This window comes from Mastigoproctus giganteus, chromosome 10 (assembly GCF_048544385.1).
Source record: "Mastigoproctus giganteus isolate SK-2022 chromosome 10, ASM4854438v1, whole genome shotgun sequence".
NCBI classification, from domain to species: domain Eukaryota; kingdom Metazoa; phylum Arthropoda; class Arachnida; order Uropygi; family Thelyphonidae; genus Mastigoproctus; species Mastigoproctus giganteus.
In genome coordinates this window covers 181,326,759-181,346,443 of record NC_143584.1, presented here as the reverse complement: position 1 = coordinate 181,346,443, position 19,685 = coordinate 181,326,759, and the positions used below count along the sequence as shown (strand labels likewise).

Genomic DNA, 19,685 nt, shown 5'->3' with positions numbered 1-19,685 from the left:
AGAATAGCAAGAAAAAAATGGAACATAAAATCATCCACATTGGCAATGTACTACAAATGTTTATTCCTACCCATAATATGCTATGGAGCAGGTGCCTGGGCACCCAGAATCAGACACAGCCTAGTAAAAAAATACCTAATACAGGCACAAAGAATATTCCTACTGGCCTCCTCTAGAGCATGTAGAACCATCTCCACATCAGCACTCCAGATAATCTGTGGAAAACTTCCAATAACATTCGAAATAATACAAGCATACTTAAAATACTACAGGAGACAAAGAATAGCACATTCCTTTGAAGAATATACAACAGATCCAAATGAAACAGACAAAGAAGAACAAAGAAGACTAAGAGAAATGTTTCTCACACAATGGCAAAGAGAATGGAGAGAAGACACCAAAGGGAGAACAACATACCAGTTCTTCCCCCTGGCACAGGAAATAAGTAAAATAAATAAACCCTGGCTGCAACCAGGTTTATACACTACCTTCCTCTTATCGGGTCATGGAAGCCTAAATGCAAGACTGCATGCTCTGAGGCTAACAGATTCCCCCAACTGCAAATGCGGGTTGCAAGAAACAGTACAACATATAATGCTGGAATGCATAAACTACACGGATCTGAGGCAACCACTCCAGCTTATAACAGAGGTGTACCACACAGATGATTTTCCAAAAGTATTGGAATCACCAGAAAAATTCCAAGCACTAGCAACCTTTGCAACAAAAGCATTTAAAAGAAGGAGAACTCTCCAAGGCATGCCAGAGTAAGGCATGCTGCAACACACAAGCCCATATCTAAAATGGGAAGGAAACACAACAAGAACAGGGTCAGATGTACGGAAAGGGACTGACATACATAATTATCCCTGACCAAATTAGTAGTACAGCATGAAGAAAAAGTAATGACTGAGACATGAAAACAACAAAAATAAAATCAAGGGGCATGATACTGACCAACATTATCAGTGTCCATGATTCAGACATCACAGCACTCTACTAAAAGAAGATGGGCTATTGGAAACAATGAATGATGAATACAGACCTGTCATTCTAGAGAACCATAGCAATGGTCATAAACTATGGAAGTACCACAAACTACTAGTGCCATGCTCACCAACACCAGTCAACCCTATCACTGCCTAAGCCTAGGGAACACCTAGAGTGAATGGGTAATGGTGAGTAAAAATCCTAGATCACAGTTGTGTTACATGAACAAAAGTAATGATTGTGACATTGAAAACAGCAAAAATAAAGTCAAGGGGCAAGATATAGACCTACATCCCCAGTGTCCATGTTCCAGGCATTATAGTACTCTTACCTTACAAGAGGTTATGTGCTAATGAGAAGAAAGCATGTTGCATGACACCTACAGCCCTAACAACTCAGAGAAACATTAACACTGGTCATAAACTTGTATGTACCATAAATCACCAGTGCCATGCTCAAGAAGACCAGATAAATCTGTCATGGCTTAGGCTTAAGGAATATCTAGAGTACATAGATAATGGGGAGTAATCACCCTGGATCACAGTAGTACTATATGAGACCAGATAAATCTGTCATGGCTTAGGCTTAAGGAATATCTAGAGTAGATAATGGGGAGTAATCACCCTGGATCACAGTAGTACTATATGAACAGAAGCAATGACTGTGACATTGAAAACAACAAAACTAAAATCAAGGGACAAGACACTGACCTACATTTTCAGTGTCTATGTAGCAGACACCACAGTACTGACTGAGACATTGAAAATAACAAAAATGAAATCAAGGGCATGATACTGACCAACATCCTCAGTGTCCATGATTCAGACATCACAGTACTCTACTATAAATAGATAGACTATTGAAAACAATGAATGATGAATACAGACCTGACATTCTAGAGAACCATAGCAATGGTCATAAACTATGGAAGTACCATAAACTACTAGTGCCATGCTTACCAACACTAGGTAGCTCTATCACTGCCTAAGCCTAAGGAACACCTAGAGTGAATAGGTAATGGTGAGTAAAAATCCTAGGTCACAGTTGTATTGCATGAATAAAAGTAATGATTATGACATTGAAAACAGCTAAAATAAAATCAAGGGGCAAGATATAGACCTCCATCCCCAGTGTCCATGTTCCAGGCATTATAGTACTCTCACCTTACAAGAGGTTATGTACTAATGAGAAGAAAGCATGTTGCATGTCACCTACAGCCCTAACATCTCAGAGAACCATAACAATGGCCATAAACTTTGTATGTACCATAATTCAACAGTGCCATGCTCAACAAGACCAGATGGAACTGCCATGGCTTAAGCCTAAGGAATATCTAGAGTATATAGACAATGGGGAGTAATCACCCTGGATCACAGTAGTATTACATGAACAGAAGCAATGACTGTGACATTGAAAACAACAAAACTAAAATCAAGGGACAAGACACTGACCTACATACACAGTGTCTATGTTGCAGACACCACAGTACTCTACAATAAGTAGACATGTGATATTAAAAACAATGCATAATGACCACAGACCTGTCATCCCAGAGAACCATAGAAATGGTCATAACCTACGGAAGAACCATAAACTACCAGTGCAATGCTCACCAACACCAGGTAAATCTGTCAGTGCCTGAACTTAAGGAACACCTAGAGTGTATAGGTAATGGTGAAGAATAATCCCAGATCACAGTAGTACTGCACGAACAAAAGTAATGACTATGACATTGAAAACAACAAAAATAAAACCAAGGGGCAAGATACAGACCTACATCCCCAGTGTCCAAGTTCCAGGCATTACAGCACTCTCACCTACAAGGGGTTATGTGCCAATGAGAACAAAGCATGTTGATGTTACCTACAATCCTAACATCTCAGAGAACCATAACAATGGTCATAAACTTGGTATGTACCATAAATCACAAGTGCCAGGCTTAACAAGACCGGATGAATCTGCCAGTGCCTGAGCCAAAGGAATATCTAGAGTGTATAGGAAAAGGTACACACAAGGACATATCCAGGAAAGAAAAGAGAGGAAAGAAGGAGAAAAGAGGGAAGAAGGGAAGAAAGAAGAAGGAAAATGGAAGAGAGGGGAAAAAGAAAGACAAGAAGAAATGGACACTACCATGCCAGATTGCGTACCAATATGAACTGATCACATCATTCCCACTCTTGGTCAGGATTGAGCCCTGCAAGAGGTGGAATAGTACATCCCTCCCACTCTTGGCCAGGACTGAGCCCTGTGAGAGATGGGGTATAGGGATATCGAAAAGTAAATGATAGTCCTTATATTATTATAGTTTAATTTATTTTATTTATTTTATTTTAATATATTTTACTTTATTTTATTTATTTTAATTATCTTATTTTATTTTACTTTACTTTATTTTAATTGTTTTATTTATTTTATTTTACTTTACTTTATTTTAATTGTTTTATTTATTTTATTTTATTTTATTTTATTTCATATCTAAGGGGAAATAAAACCAAAAAAGTGTGCCCTGGTAATTCTGAGGGGACCTTCCCTGATGCATTACCCGGCCACACAGGATTAACTTGATGGGACATCAGACGTCCAAAAACTTAACCGCAGGACCGGATCAGTCCGTGTCCTCTTAAGATAAAGTAGATCCTGGCTGCCTCCATGTGGCTAGGGATGGGAGTGAGGGGCTGTGACACAAACCTGCCACAGCCCCCTACTGCTAAATGCCAGGTGCCGGCTAACACACAACGCAAACACAACACTAATGCACACCTAATTACATATTTCATCTATCAGATGCATTTTTTTTTTTTTTTTTTTTTGTTTTGTGTTAAATATATACGTGAAATTTTGATGCTCTTTTAAGTTCTTTTCTAAGCCGGCAACTTGGCAAAAAGCCTAACAAACGGCGGATATAGGGGAAACCCTGGAAGCCGCTAATAACTTACAAATACACTTTATCTGTATACATGTCGCGAATGGATATATATGTGAGAATGTATATAAATTGTATATAAATCTTGTATCATGTATATATAAATGGATGTATATAAATCTTGAGAATGTATATAGAATTGTGTGTATAAATAAATGTAAATGTAAAAATGCCACTGTATAACAGCAAAATATCAAGTTTTTCAGTACACAGTAAGTTCAGTAAAATACAGCAAAACAACATTTAGCCTTTGGTATTGTATATACATTCTACCAGGTTCAGCAATTATATGTATTTCTTTCAAGTTTAATGAACACCCAGATTGTTGTCCATAAAACTTTGTGATTTAATGGACAGAACCCCCATATAGTACATTAAATCAAGGTTTTACTGTGTGTGTGTGTAACACTTATTTGGCTTTATATTAGTGGTATCTACGTAATACCTCATGGGGCCACCTTTTGCCTGTAGTACACCCCGCCTGTATACATCTTGGCATGGTTTCCACAATATGTTATAGGTTATCCTCTGGTAGTGCTACCCATGTGTTACACAATGTGTCCAGTAATTCCTGCACATTATTAGTTGGATGGTTATATCATGGAATATCCTTTTCCAGCAGGTCTTAAACATGCTCAATTGGGTTGGAATTGGCTGAGCTGGGTGGCCACAGGAGAAAGAGAATTCATTGTCATATCCAGCAGGTCATTAACTGAGATAGTTAGTGACTGGCTGGACCTTGTGGCATAGTGCATTGACTTGGTTGGCGATGATAAAGGGTAGGTGTCCCATAAAGCTGTTCATTTATGGTGATCAGAAGACCCAGGGCATGCTACAAAAACAGTTCCCAAACCATAACACCACCACCTCCAGCCTGTTGAACACTAACAGTTCATCCAGGCACCATGGCTTTGTGTTGTTTTCTCCAAATGCAGATATGTCCAGCAGAACGATAGTTGGAAATGGGATTCATCAGACTGAGTAACAGATTTTCACATTTTGGTGGCCGTGCGTGCGTGCGTGCGTGCGCGCGCGCGTGTGCTGACATACCCATACAAGGCACAGGTTCTTGTGCCTTGTAGTAAGCATGGGTACCTGTGACAGCCATCGACTGCCATAGCCTATACGAGCTAATGTCCAGAGTATAGTCCAAGTAGATATTGGTCTTGCTATTCCTACATTGTACTGGGTTGTGTTACGAGATGTGTGCTGTGTTAAGAGATGAGACAGTGCTCACTGCAGGTGGCCACCACCACCTGTGTCTGTCCTATGTGTGACCTCTGGCTGGTTGTTCAACTGCTATTAAGCCAATTATAGTAGATTCATGACATCATAGAATGGGAGCACTTAACCATGTTGGCTGTTGTCAAGATAATGGCACCTGAACCCCCACCAGTCACTTGATTTTTGAAGTTAGAAAGTTTTCGATGCCAACCTATTCTTCCTCACAGACATCCAAAAGCTGATCATGATGTGTGTATGATCTACAGTCTTATATCAGCCAATCCCAATTTTGAACCTTCACCAGCATCACAGACTAGGACATTTCTACACCAGGGTGTGTGTTAATACAAAGTTAACTCAGTGTCACATGCACACACAAGTTACCATACAATTTGGCCTCTCTGTGGAGACTTAGTGGGATTAATAAATAATATTTTAATTTATGGTTAGCTACTACACAAGGAAAAATAAAAAAGAATTTTACAGGAAATGCCCGTGCATGTGGAGACCTTGAGGTCAAAGGGAGTTGGCTTCTTATTAGGTGAAGGTAAAAAAACTCCTTCTGTTTTTATCTAAATTATTAAGAGTGGTCTGTATGCGGTATTATTTCCAAAACTTCTTGACTTCATCTATGCAAGACTTTGGCCGGGATTTTGGTTGGGCCAGGTTGAACGAGTAGCCTTCTGAGATGGAAAGGAAATGTCACTTATAGCTATGTTGGGTGATTATGATATTTTTGTCGGACCAGTCCTTCAGTTGAGATTTGAGCTTCAAGTATATCTACCTTATGCAGGATTTGATACACTAACTGGACCATGGCCCAAGATCTAGGCCTAGTTTTGGTAGATCTCCAGTCAGGATCTCCCAACCCAAACTACTGCATGTTATGCTTTTCCTCACCAACACCTTCAGCTGCATCCAGTTGACTTGGTTGACGAGGGCAGTGTTGAGTCAGTTTGGTGTGATATAAGCAGTCAGAAAACAAAATTGTGAGTGGAAGTGTTTTGTAGGCCTAATGACTGTCATGCGGATACAAAACAGCTGTACAGAGATATAGTGGACCAGCAAATCAGAATGTCTCATAATGGAGGATTTTAACTTTCCAGATATTGACTCCAATTTGTGGATTGGTCACTCACACACTAGGAAGACTTTTATGGGTTTCTTGGATGACTGTTTTCTACAGCAGCATGTTAGAGAGGCAACAAGAGGAAGCAATACTCGTGATCTGGTTATCAGCAGTGATTCTTCATGCATTAAGGAGCTGCAGGTAAGAGACCCATTGGGTAGCAGCAACATAAGGTGTAAGGTATATTGTTGTCATGCGGCACCAGGGGTTTCCCCCAAATCCGCGTTGCTTTCTTTGTGGGTGTACCAGTTTCCTGGGAACACCAGAGGTTTAAAAGTGTGTGGGTATTGTACCTGTGTAATGTCGTGTACCGTTGTTCATCTGGTCATTTAGCTGCTGGACCCCTGCTGGAGCCCAGCATTGCCCCACCTTTGCCCCGTGGAGGCAGACCGGGAACCCAGAAGTTACCCTGGCAGGTCCTGCCGTGTAATTTCCTGAGATTTCAGCGGCTAGGACCTAAAAAAAAAAAAAAAAAAAAAAAAAAAACCCCACTTATGTTATGTTATGTTATTTGGTTTTTAGGCGCATTAGCAACTAAGGCCATATTGCTCTGGGATATGCGGTGGTCATTCCCTGACCTTTCCTCATCCTCCGTATTTGGTGGTGACGGGCTCGAACCCCGGTCTAATCAAGAAGCGTGTGCTACGCACTGCTGCTCCTTCCCACCTGGCTACGGAGGCACCACCCCCACTTATGTACACATATATACACAACAGTGATACATAATATATACGCATCCATGCAATCGTAATTACTTTGGATGTTTGCATACAGCACGTGTGTATGCATTCATATGGCAGGAGTAGAGCAATGCGTAGGATAATTAGGCTGAGACTGGACGAAGATTATTTTTGGGCTAGATTAAATTTAGTGTGTAGGGTGCTCGCATCATGTATAGATAGAGTGGGGGAGGGGAGGAAGAAGGTTGGGGGAAAGGCAGAAGTATGGGGGACACAGAAGAGATTCCCCCAGGTGGGCAGTGAGGCATGCCCATGCCTCACCATAAGGAAAGATGGAGTAGCAGGGGGCAAGGCGACTGGTCGTCTCGTCCTTCTGCCAGGAAGGGGTATTAAAGGAGAGCCAGGCTAGTGCTTGGCTCAGGCTACCAGAACAGCTGTGTCCTTCATTCAGATTTTTTGTCTATCTTCATGGCTGCTTGGTAGGTCATCTTTGGTGTTATGCACATTTTGGCTTCTAGCCATTATGTGGCTAGTGTGCATTCAGGTCCCGTCTTCTTCTGTACAAGGCTTCAGCGAACTTTGAGAAGGCAATATATTCCTGCCTTCTGTCCAGGAGGTGTTGTTCTCTATCTCTGGGCAAAAAGGTGATCCAGGTGATGAGCTGGCAGCGGAGGTCATCATAAAGCTGGCATTCATGCACGAGGTGGTGCCAGCTCTCCGTAGCAGCAAGTAGCGTCATCTAATGCCCAGGGCTGTAAGTTTAGCCTTAAAGGCACCATGTCTTGTTAGCAGGAAGGTCGCGTGGAGTCCCGGTGTGAACCATGCTGGAGCCATTGGATAGAGTTTTCCAACGTTGGGGAAGAATCGTTTGGTGATTTCTCCCTTTGGGGAATTCTCCCATCTGGTTTGCCAGGTTTGCATGAGGTGATTTGCAAGTCTCTTTTTCTCAGTCAAACGGTTTGTGGTAGGATCTGTGTCGAAGCCGGCGAAGGTGCAGGCTCTTCCCTTGGAGAGTTCGTATAATGCTCCACATTTAGCTACTTAGAGGTCTAAAGGTAGGGTTCCCGCCAGTACCTGCAGCGCGTGGGTGCTAACTGTGCTGCAGGCCCGGCTATAGCGAGCAGCATGGCTCTGTGGATAGAGTCGAGGATTCTGCGATTTACAGCCATGGTGACTCTGGGGTACCATGCTCCAGAAGCATAAGTAGCTATCGGCAGGAAGGCGGCTTTGTAAAACAGCTTGAGGGTCTTCTTTTTCAATCTCCAGTCCCTTTTTGCGACTCTGGTAACAAGGGCTGTATAGCCTCGTATCTTCTTACGGGTGTATTTCAAGTGTGCCTGGAAGGAGAGAGTGGGGTCCAGTATTACTCTCAGTTATCTAAGTTTCTTGGACAGTCATAGTGTGATACCATCAATCTTAATCTGGTGGGTCTCCTGTAATCTAGGGCACCCTTGAGGAGAATGGAGTCCGTTTTGGTTGCAGAAATCATAAGGAAGTGGATATTGGTCCACTCTTGTAGGATTTTAAGGGCATGATTTTCCTTTCTTTCCAGCCGGATTCTGCTGTTTGCCTCTATTATCAAGATGAGGTTGTCTGCAAAGGCTTGTGAAGACGCCTGTCCAATATTGGTATTTAGGAATTCATCCAAGACGATGTTCCATAATGTGGGTCCTAAAACGGAGCCTTGTGGACAGCCTCTGTTAATTTTTCTGCTGAGTATTTTATATGGAGCATTCACCATGATGAGGAGTTACTGGAGAGGTAGCTTTGGATTACTCGATACAGATTGCCTGGCATCCCACTCCCCCGGAGCCGAACCAGGATGCTTGGCCACCAAAGGGTGTCGAACACCGCAACGAAGTTGATAGAGATAGCCAGGAAGTATTTGTTTTCTGTGGCAGCTGCATGTGCAAGAAGGTTCTTCAGGGCATCTACAGTCGATGTTCCCGGTCTAAAGCCGTACTGGTTTGGGGACGTTAGGTTTGCCTGTATTCTGGTTAACAGGAGTCGTTCCAAGAGTTTACTGCAGACTGTTAGTAGGGCTATTGGTCTGTAGGAAGTCAGTTGGTCTGGTAGTTTTGTCAGGTTTTTAATTATGAGTTTAATATTTGCTTTTTTTCAGTCCTTCGGATAGGTCCCAGTTTGGAGACATAGATTGAAGAGGTTCAGTAGCATATCGGGGGCTATCTCCACCACCTTCCTGATGATCAGATCCAAGAAGTCTGGACCCGGACATTTCTTACTTTTAATAAGGTGCGCAGCTGCTTGTAATTCCTCTATTGTGAAATCCGGTTCCCTGTCTTCTGTTCGGTAGTCATCATTCTCTGTGCACATCTTGATTAATAACTACAAGAAAATTAAAAAATCAATGTCAAATGTGCATATGTACATGTGTGCATTATGATGCTATTCTTTTGAATTGCAGAAAAGATAAGAGCATCACTTTTTTTATTTTGATTTGACTTTAATGTATTGGTTTTTTTTAATTGAAACATCTTGTGGCACACACAAGATATTTCAATTAAAATGTGCTGGATTACTTATTTTTAAGTACACCAATGACATAGTAATCTTTGGATAGGGAACAGCTTTCTCATTGGAACAAAACCAGTTGATTAGGCAAAATTTAAACTTAGATATAATAAAATATATAAGCAGTAATACTTATTCCGATTTTAATATCAAATTCAAAAATTTCAACTGAAATATAAAAATAAAATAAAGTCAAGATGACAAATTGTCTAAACCTAAAAATAAGTAAGATAAACCCTGGTGTCTTTTTAAGTAAAACACCCTGTACATTAATATAACACAACACAACACTATGGGGCTTGGCTCCTTTGCTTGCCCGCGCATGCTTTTCTACATAAAATAATAGTAATAGTAATCGTGCCATGTGATGCAAGAAAGCAAGTGTTATGAGCTTATGTAGCATCAGCCCAAAAAAAAAAAAATTCACACAACCATTCCCTCTAAATGTTTATCCAGTTCCTCCTTAAATTTATTTAACCTATCAACTTCCACAACGACAGATGGAAGTTTGTTCCAGCAATTATCCACCCTCTGACTAAAGGCAAATTTCTTTCCTCAATTTGAATTTATGCCCCCTTAGGTTTGTAATCTGAACAAGTGGAAGAATCTCATCAGAATTCAGCATGCTCAATCCATTCAAGCCTTATACACCTCAATCAGATCACCTCGCAGGGAGCCCTGGGTGTCAAGCGTTCCGTGGCCAAGCGATCTCAGTGCGTTTCTCAAAGCGAGCTATCTAAAGAGCTTTTGCCATTGTATATATTCTGTTTATTTCTGAATACCGTTTTTCTCATTTTATATTTAAGTAGCTCTTTCGTTCTACAAGAAGTAGGCAAAGGCCCAGAAAGGAAAGAAACCTTTCTGTTTCGTTTTCTTTATTACTAATACAACTAATAGCTGCTTGGTCTCCTCGTGGCACTGCTCCTGCCTCCCCGTGGCGGGGCCGGTAACCTGGGTGGTAAAGACAAACCCCCAGGGCCAAAAGGGGCTGACATGGATATAAGTAACTATCCACTGTTAGAACCCTCGAGCTCAAGATCAGAAATTCCTGACAATGACCATGACTCCAATCGTCCAAAGTGACTAAGGACGGAAAATCAGAATAAAGATGTGCCAGCATTTCTTATAATGCACTCATTATCCACCCAACCTGTTGGCAAACTATCGCCTTTTCTTATACAGAAATGTTTAGAATCGGTTTGTGGATCTCATAAAATGGTAAACATCTCCAATCTGGAGACCTTCTAATTGAAACTTCTAAGACAGAGAAGCTGTTAAAATTAACATCATTTAACAGTATTCCAGTGTCAGTTACACCCCTTAACACCTCTAGAGGCGTTATCAGTGAATGGGACTTGCTATCCGTGTCAGAAGAACTCAGGGAACAAAAAGTGACTCGTGCACGGAGAATAATGACCAAAAAAGATGGCAACCTACTACCAACCAGGTCCATCATTTTGACATTTAGTACTCAGACTCTTCCATCTTCTGTTAAAGCAGGTTATTTAAACTGCAAGATTCGGCCCTACATCCCAAATCCCATTCGCTGCTTTCAGTGCCAGAAGTATGGCCATTCTCAGACGGCATGCCGAGGCGATGCCGTGTATAGGAGGGAGTATATGATGAGAGCCTTGTTGATCAATTCGGCCCTGGAAAGATTGTGCAAGGCTCAAGGGGTAGAATTTTTTTCAGCCTGGACTGTACTTGTTAACAGGAGAGATTGCTTCTACAGGGATGGGATACACTTAAATAGAAAGGGTGCAAGAATATTTGCTGATGCTATCGAGGCAGTGTTAGGTGGGTCGGAAAACTGCTAGCTTGGGGGGAGACAAAGACCAATAGATTGACAGTAGCCACTGGCAGAGGTGGAAGAGATTCTTGCACTGCTTCTATTAGAATGAGCAGAAGCCTGAAAAACAAGATGCATGGTATTTCAGAGACTGCTGGGAGCCATTGCGGTACAAGTAAACACATGGGTTGTGTTAGGGTAGCTAAGAATAGAAACAGGTGCAGGTATACTTGTGTGTACACCAATGCTAGGAGTTTAGTAAATAAATTTGATGAATTTGAGGTATTGCTCAAAACATCAAAGGCAGATATTGTTGGGATATCAGAGACATGGTGTCACACAGATATAAGGGATGCAGAACTGCAATTTGGGGAGTACAACGTCTACAGAAAGGATAGACAGGATAGGAAGGGGGGGAGGGGTTATGCTATTAGTTAAGAAACACATAAAAACCAAGGAAGTGAAGCCAGTCGACATCGCTGGACAGTGCAGTGTTGAGTCAGTTTGGTGTGACATAAGCATTGGGAGATCAAAATTGAGATTAGGAGTGTGCTATAGGCCTAATGACTCTGATGAGTATAATAAGGAACTGTACAGGGAAATAGAGTGGGCCAGTAAATCAGAGAGTCTTATAATGGGAGATTTTAATTTCCCAGATATTGACTGGAATTTGGGGGCTGGTTACTCACACACTAGCAGGGCTTTTGTGGATTTATAGGATGATTGTTTTCTACATCAGCATGTTCGGGAGGCAACTAGAGGGAGTAATACTCTTGATTTGATTATCAGCAGTGATTCTTCATACATTAAGAATCTGCAGATAAATGAACCACTAGGTGGCAGTGATCACAGTGTGCTGAAGTGGGATTTACTCAAAGAGGTAACTACCATTAGGGGTAAAGGGAAGGGTTATTGCTTCCGTAAAGGCGACTACGATGGACTGAGACAGTATTTAAATTCTATACAGTGGGACCAACTGATGATGTTACCAACAGCAAATTCAAAATGGGAAGCATTCAAAGAACTTATCTTGGAAGCTACTAGGCTTTACATACCAACTAAGAAATATTGTTCAAGGTTTAGGCCAAAATGGATGTCAGATGAACTAATGAGGCATATGGCAGAGAAGAAAACTGCATGGGATACTTACAAATTAACACATGACACAGAAGCCTATGATAGATACAAGTTGATATGCAACCAAGTTACAAAGGAGGTTAGGCAGGCGAAGGCAGATTACAAGAAATCCTTGGCAAGGGATGCAAAGAAAAACAGCAAAGAGTTCTTTACTTATGTAAACTCTAGAAGAAGGAGATGAATCAGATTGGTCCACTTGATATCGATGGGTCAACTGTTGATGATCCTGCTCAGGTAGCTAACAAACTAAATGAATATTTTGCATCGACATTCACACATGAGGAGTTATTCAGCAAGGGGAATGCCAGAGGTGTATTCAACTCTAGCAGTAAGCTACAGAATCTTGAAATAACTGAGAGTAAAGTGGAGGAGAAACTGTTGAAGATAAACACAAGAAAGGCACCCGGGGTGGATGGGATCTATCCAGTTATATTAAAGGAGGCAGCAAAGGAAGTAAGCAAACCCTTAGCCATAATTATGAGAGCTTCCTTGGACTCAGGGGAGGTACCCATAGACTGGAAATGTGCAAATGTGACCCCAATTCACAAAGGAGGATCAAAGGCTGACACAAGTAATTATAGACCTGTGAGCTTAACTTCTGTTCCAGGAAAATTAATGGAGGCACTGGTTAAAGAAACACTGCAGGATCATTTAGACAAGACTTCAGTTATAGCTCAGACACAGCATGGTTTTGTTAAGGGGAAGTCTTGCCTGACCAACTTGATTGGATACTATGATGCAGTCACAAAAGAACTGGATGCAGGGAATAACTTTGATATTATATACTTGGATCTTAGAAAGGCTTTTGATACTGTTGCACATGGAAGACTGCTACACAAATTGGAGCAGTGTGACATTGGAGGCAAATTGCTGCTATGGATAAAGGGGTGGTTGAGGGGGAGAAGACAGAGAGTGGTAATCAATGGACACTGCTCATCGTGGACTAATGTTATTAGTGGAGTCCCTCAGGGCTCAGTGTTGGGTCCATTATTGTTTTCTGTATTTATAAATGATATTGATGATGGTATATCAAGCTTAATGTCCAAGTTTGCAGACGATACAAAGGTTGGCAGGGTTGTCAGGACACTACTGACACTATGCTGCTGCAACGGGATCTGGAAAGGTTGAGCAGATGGGCTGAGAGGTGGCAAATGAAGTTTAACATTGACAAATGTAAAGTACTACACATGGGAAACAGCAACCCCAGAGCAACGTATCAACTCTGTGGTACTACACTCACAGTGGTAGAGAATGAAAGGGACTTGGGTGTGGTTGTGCAGGCAGATATGAAGTTCTCTGAGCAGTGCAGACGGGCTGCAAGAGTAGCTCATGGAGTATTGTCAATGATATACAGGAATTTTTCCAGCAGGGATAAGGAGGTGATTATTCCATTGTATAAGGCAATGGTCAGGCCACACCTAGAGTACTGTATACAGGCCTGGAGGCCTCATTTCAAGAAGGATGTAGAGCTGCTGGAACGAGTACAGAGAAGGGCAACTAGATTGGTGAATGGGACAAAGGGGTGCTCTTACGAAGAAAGGCTTAAGTTTTGCAAATTACAGTGTCTGGAGACTAGGCAACAGCGAAGTGATCTGATAGAGGTGTATAAAGCCTTGAATGGTTTGAGCATGCTCAATGCTGATGGGATTCTTCCTCTAGCTCAGAAAAATCACCTGAGAGGGCATAAATTCAAATTGAGGAAAGACAGATGTAGGATAGACGTGTGGAAATTTGCCTTTAGCCAGCGGGTGGTTGTTTGGTGGAACAGACTTCCATCCCTTGTGGTGGAGGTTGATAGCCTAAATAAGTTTAAGGCTCAGCTGGACAGGTATTTTGAACGAACAGAGGGGTGAAGTGGAAGTGGGGTTTTTTTTTTTTTTTTTGTTTGATGCTGCATAAGCTTGCTTTCTTGCATCAAATGCCTCTACTAATGCTAATGCTAATATACAGGAATTTTGCTAGCAGGGACAAGGAGGTGATTATCCCTTTGTATAAGGCGGTGGTCAGACCATGCCTTGTGTACTGCATACAAGTCTGGAGGCCTCATTTAAGGAAGATGTAGAGTTGCTAGAATGAGTACAGAGAAGGGAACAAGATTGGTGAGGGGGAACAAAGAAAGCCTTACCAAGAAAAGCTTAAGTTCTGCAAACTGCAGTGCCTGGAGACTAAGCACCTGCGAGGTGATCTGATTGAGGTGTATAAGGCCTTAAATGGTTTGAGAAGGCTCAATGCTGATGAGATTCTTTCTCTTGCTCAGATTATAAACCAGAGGGGGCAAAAACTCAAATTGAGGAAAGAGTTGTAGAATAGATATGTGGAAATTTGCCTTTAGCCAGTGGGTAGGTGATTGCTAGAACAAATTTCCATCTGTTGTGGAAGTTGATAGCTTAAATAAATTTAAGGAAGAACTGGATAAGCTTTTGGATTGAATGTATGTGTGAAATGGGAAGTTTTTTTTTTTTGGCCGATGCTTCTTTGTGCATATGCCTCTGCTAAAGCTATTCTGATCTTTCATAGTTAGGCCTAGCATTGGTATGAGGTACATAGAAAAAGATGGTAGTTCCACTAATTACTTTTTATTTATGCATTGATAGGTGTTGGTCCCCATCGAAGTACTTATCAGTGTGTAAAGATGGTAATTAGATTTTTATATATTTTTTATGTATTTTGTTTGATCTAATTTCTATTGCTTCATTACTAGCTGGTATGTCTGCGTATTATTATTTTTTACCATTAAAAACTATAGCCATGTGAATTACATCTGTGTGTTGTATATAATACACACACAGATGTAAAGCAATATTTTTCGTTTAACAATTATATTAATTTTATTTTAATATATACTTCAAGGTTTGTCAAAGTAACAGTAATAGAACAGTCTTCAGGAACTTAGGTAATCAACAAAGTGCAAAATTCAAATGGAATTCTACAAAGCATGCTTTACAGTTAATTTATACTCACGCTACAGAATCTAAGAAGTAAGTGTAATAAAAAGCTTTATATTTTTTTATTTACCTATATATGTATTGTTTATCTGTGTTGGTCAACTGTAGCACAATTACTATTGACATATTTTTTATGTATATTCTTTCAGCATTCATTGAGATCACACACACAGGGCAGACCGGGCTAGCCAGGTGGGTAAAGTGCCTGCCTGGCAACCCAAAGGTTGCGGGTTTGAATCCTGCCTCGGGCTTGGATCAGTGTGAAATGCAAAAACTTTGTGAAGTGCATTATGGCCTCAGAAGCCGATGCACCAACAATTAACAAAACACACACAGGGCAGACCGGGCTAGTCAGGTGGGTAAAGTGCCTGCCTGGCAACCCAAAGGTTGCGGGTTTGAATCCTGCCTCGGGCTTGGATCAGTGTGAAATGCAAAAACTTTGAAGTGCATTATGGCCACAGAAGCCGATGCACCAACAATTAACAAAACACACACACACAGTACATGAACTCAAAGTGTCTACAGTTATCCATTTTAAAGTTGCATGAATATTCTCTACTTTGTGCCACTAAGAGGGATATCTTTTTTCTGAAAGAAAAAAGATATCCCTCTTATTTAGTTTATTCAAAAATTTCAAAGCCTTAAATACCTCAGTCAGGTTCTCATGCAGACATTTGGTCCCAAGTCTTTTTAATAGGCAGATCTACATTGTTCCTGAAATGAAAGCTTCTAACTTCTATATGGTACTCAAGGTGTGACCTAACCAAGGCTTCAAATGTGAAATACTTATTTGTCCCTACTAGCAAAATTCCTGTGCATCATAACACATCAGGCACCACCGTAGCCAGGTGGGAAGAAGCAGCAATGCATAGCACATGCTTCTTGATTAGACTGGGGTTCGAGCACGTCACCACCAAATACGGAGGATGCGGAAAGGTCAGGGAATGACCACTGCATATCCTGGAGCAATATGGCCTTAGTTGCTAATGCTCCTAAAAACCAAATAACAAATCATAACACATCACATAATGCCATGCCAAGTAAACTTCATGAATTGGCACAATTAACTGCCTTTGTTTGTTTCTATTACCCAAATGTAAAACTTTGTATTTTCTAATATTTTAACTGCCATTTTTCAAACTAAATGAATGATTTATCTTGGTCTTGGTTGGTTATTATTATTTACCACTCTCCCAAACCTTGTATTATCAATAAACCTTGACATCAAGCCTGTTGTTTTTAGTGTCATTATCAGATATCAAAAAATAACAATGAACCCAGTACTGAACCCTTGGAACTCCACCAGAGACCAAAGTCCAATCAGAGCAGTAGCATTTTATTACCACCCTTTGTTTCCTATTACCTGATCACATTTTTCTCCACTATGTTACTTTCCCGACAATGGCATGTTCCAGTTTATGCAGGTCAGTATCCAGTAGTTTTAATAAGGTCTAAATATACTAGAATAACCTCTGTTTGCAAATATTTGTTCTTTTGAACAAGGCTGTTTAACATCTGGAATTCGGGTTACGAACTCAAAAGCTTGACCTTATGAACTTGTGCTAAACTTCAGAAACTGCATAGTACATTACCTTTTGAAACTAAAATTAAATTGAATGAAATATTTTCATATTTATGCATTTCACCTATATTTTACAGACATATAAACCTATATTTTATAAACATACAATATGGAACAGTATAATAGTTTTGTTTTGTAAAATTAGTGTTGTCACTACAATATTTTATTCATGTTTTAGTTGATCTAGCTCAGGACTGTTGTGAACATTTGAGATAAGAATATGAAATGTTGCAAGGTCCATAATAATAATTATTATTTTTATTATTTTTTAATAATAATTTAATTATCTACTTGCATATCATAAATCACATGTAAAGGTATACTTTGCTTGCTAAGGTGGAAGTTGTTTCCTTTGAACAAACATGTGCTTTCTAGATTTTGGATTTTTTTTAACTAAAATGCTTAGTAATAATTATTGTTTGAATGCAGTTAAAATATGATGGAAAAAAGAATTTCATCTGCCCCATCTTATCAGGAAACACAAGGCACTGGAATCTAAAACAACCGAGGGACCAATCATTTGAATAACCCTTAAACCTGCCAAGGAGCTGGGTTTGAAAGACTGTGGTCCTACGCTATACAAATTGCTAACAAACAAAACACTTAACCGGTGAAGGCTGAAGACAAAAGTGGTTTGTATATCGTAGGACCACATCCTTTCAGCCCAGCCCTTTTGCAGGGCTAGAGGTTATTGAAATTCTACTATGTTCCTTGGTTGTTTTGAACATCAGTGTCTTGTGGTTTCTGATGAGATAGAACCTCAGCAGATGAAATCCTTTCCTTCCATCACATAAAAGGTAGACTGAAGAGTTTTCTAAACTGATGTGACATAGGACTTGTCCGTTTATCTGCAGTCAGTGTGAATTAGTGCACATTGAATAGAAGGTGTTTTTTGTGTTTTGTCACATTCTAAAACAAGTGATTTTACTGAGAAGCAGATTGCATTAATGAATTGCATTAAGCAGAAAGCTTTAATGAATCACTGAAATATAACTATGGGAAATACCTTAGGTAGATAATTTATTGAATGCCACTCATAACATATATATAAATGCAGAACAAGAAAGACCGATCCTGAATGGCACATGGCAAGAAGAGCATGCATCGAGATAAAAAAAAAAACAAAATACAGTACAAATGGAAACTAAATATAATAAGAACATCATTCAGTTGCTTACAAGTAACCCATAGATGAATGCAAACACAATTTTACTTTAATGATTAACAATTGCTGATTTAAGAGCATATTGTGCTGATTTCATTGTCTCCAACTTAATGTTTGTAAATTTAATTGGTCTATTTATGCACTAATTAAACTTAAAGTATGTGTTAAAAGTACTGTTCTATTAGCACCAGGCTAAGGGTAAGAAAACAGCAGTTCTGATGTATTCTTAGCATTAGTAGAAGCATGCAATGCAAGAAAACAAGCTTATACAGCATCAGCAAAAAAAAAAAAAAAAAACACTTCCCATTTCACCCACCATTCGTTTCAAATGCTTGTCTAGTTTTGCCTTGAATTTAATTTAGTTATCAACTTCCGCAACGACAGATGGAAGTTTGTTCCAGCACTCAACTACCTGCCGGCTAAAGACAAATTTCCGCACATCTATTTGCCAACTGTCTTTCCTCAATTTCAGTTTATGTCCCCTCAGGTTTGTAATCTGAGCGAGAGGAAGAATCCTATCAGCATTGAGCCTGCTCAATCCATTCAAGGTCTAATACACCTCAATCAAATCGCCTCACAGGTGCCTAGTCTCCAGATACTGCAATTTGCAGAACTTAAGCCTTTCTTTGTAAGTGTACCCCTTTGTTTCCCATACCAGTCTTGTTGCCCTTCTCTGTACTCATTCTAGCAACTCTACCTCCTTCCTAAAATGAGGCTTCCAGATCTGTACGTAGTACTCAAGGTGTGGCCCGACCATTGCCTTATACAAGGGAATAATCACCTCCTTGTTCCTGCTTGCAAAATTCCTGTATATCATTGACAAAACCCCATGACCTACTCTGGCAGCCTGTTTGCACTGTCAGAAAACTTCATATCTGACTGCACAATTACCCCCAGGTCTCTTTCATTCTCCACTACCCTGAGTGTAATACCACCCAGTTGGTATGTTACTCTGTGGTTACTGCTACCCATATGCAGTATTTTGCATTGGTCAATGTTAAACTGAATTGGTCAATGTTAAACTTCAGTTGTCACTTCTCAGCCTATCTTCCCAACTTTTCCAGATCCTGTTGCAGCAGCAGCATACTGTTATTAACAACCCTGCCAACCTTTTTATCATCCACAAACTTTGACATTAAGCTTGATATACCTTCATGAATATCATTGATAAATATACAAAACAACCCTCGGGGACACCAATAATAACATTAGTCCACAAAGAACAGTGTCCATTTATTACCACTCTGTTTTCTCCCACTCAACCATCCTTTTATGCATTGTAGCAACTTGCCATTAATGCCCTACTGCTCCATTATGTACAGTAATCTTCCATATGCAACAGTATCAAAAGCTTTCCTGAAATCCAAGTATATGATATCAAAATTATTTTTTCCCTCCATCTGCTTTGTGACCACGTCATAGTATCCAATCAAATTGGTCAGATAAGGCTTCCTCTTAACAAATCCATTCTCTTTCTGAATTATTACTGCAGCCTTGTCTAGATGATCCTGCAATGCTTCTTTAACCAGTGACTCCATTCATTTCCCTGGAATGGAAATCAAACTAACAGGTCTGTAATTACTCTTGTC

General features: G+C 40.2%; 1 protein-coding gene across 1 annotated transcript in view; it reads left to right on the top strand.

Annotated features, from left to right (window-relative positions):
• LOC150079591 (cation-dependent mannose-6-phosphate receptor-like) overlaps positions 1 to 19,685 on the top strand; it is a 100,673-nt gene that overhangs the window by 24,312 nt on the left and 56,676 nt on the right. The window contains exon 3 of the mRNA XM_090383561.1: positions 15,255 to 15,382. The gene's annotated coding sequence lies outside the window, so the exon portion shown is untranslated. The remainder of the gene's footprint in view (positions 1 to 15,254; positions 15,383 to 19,685) is intronic.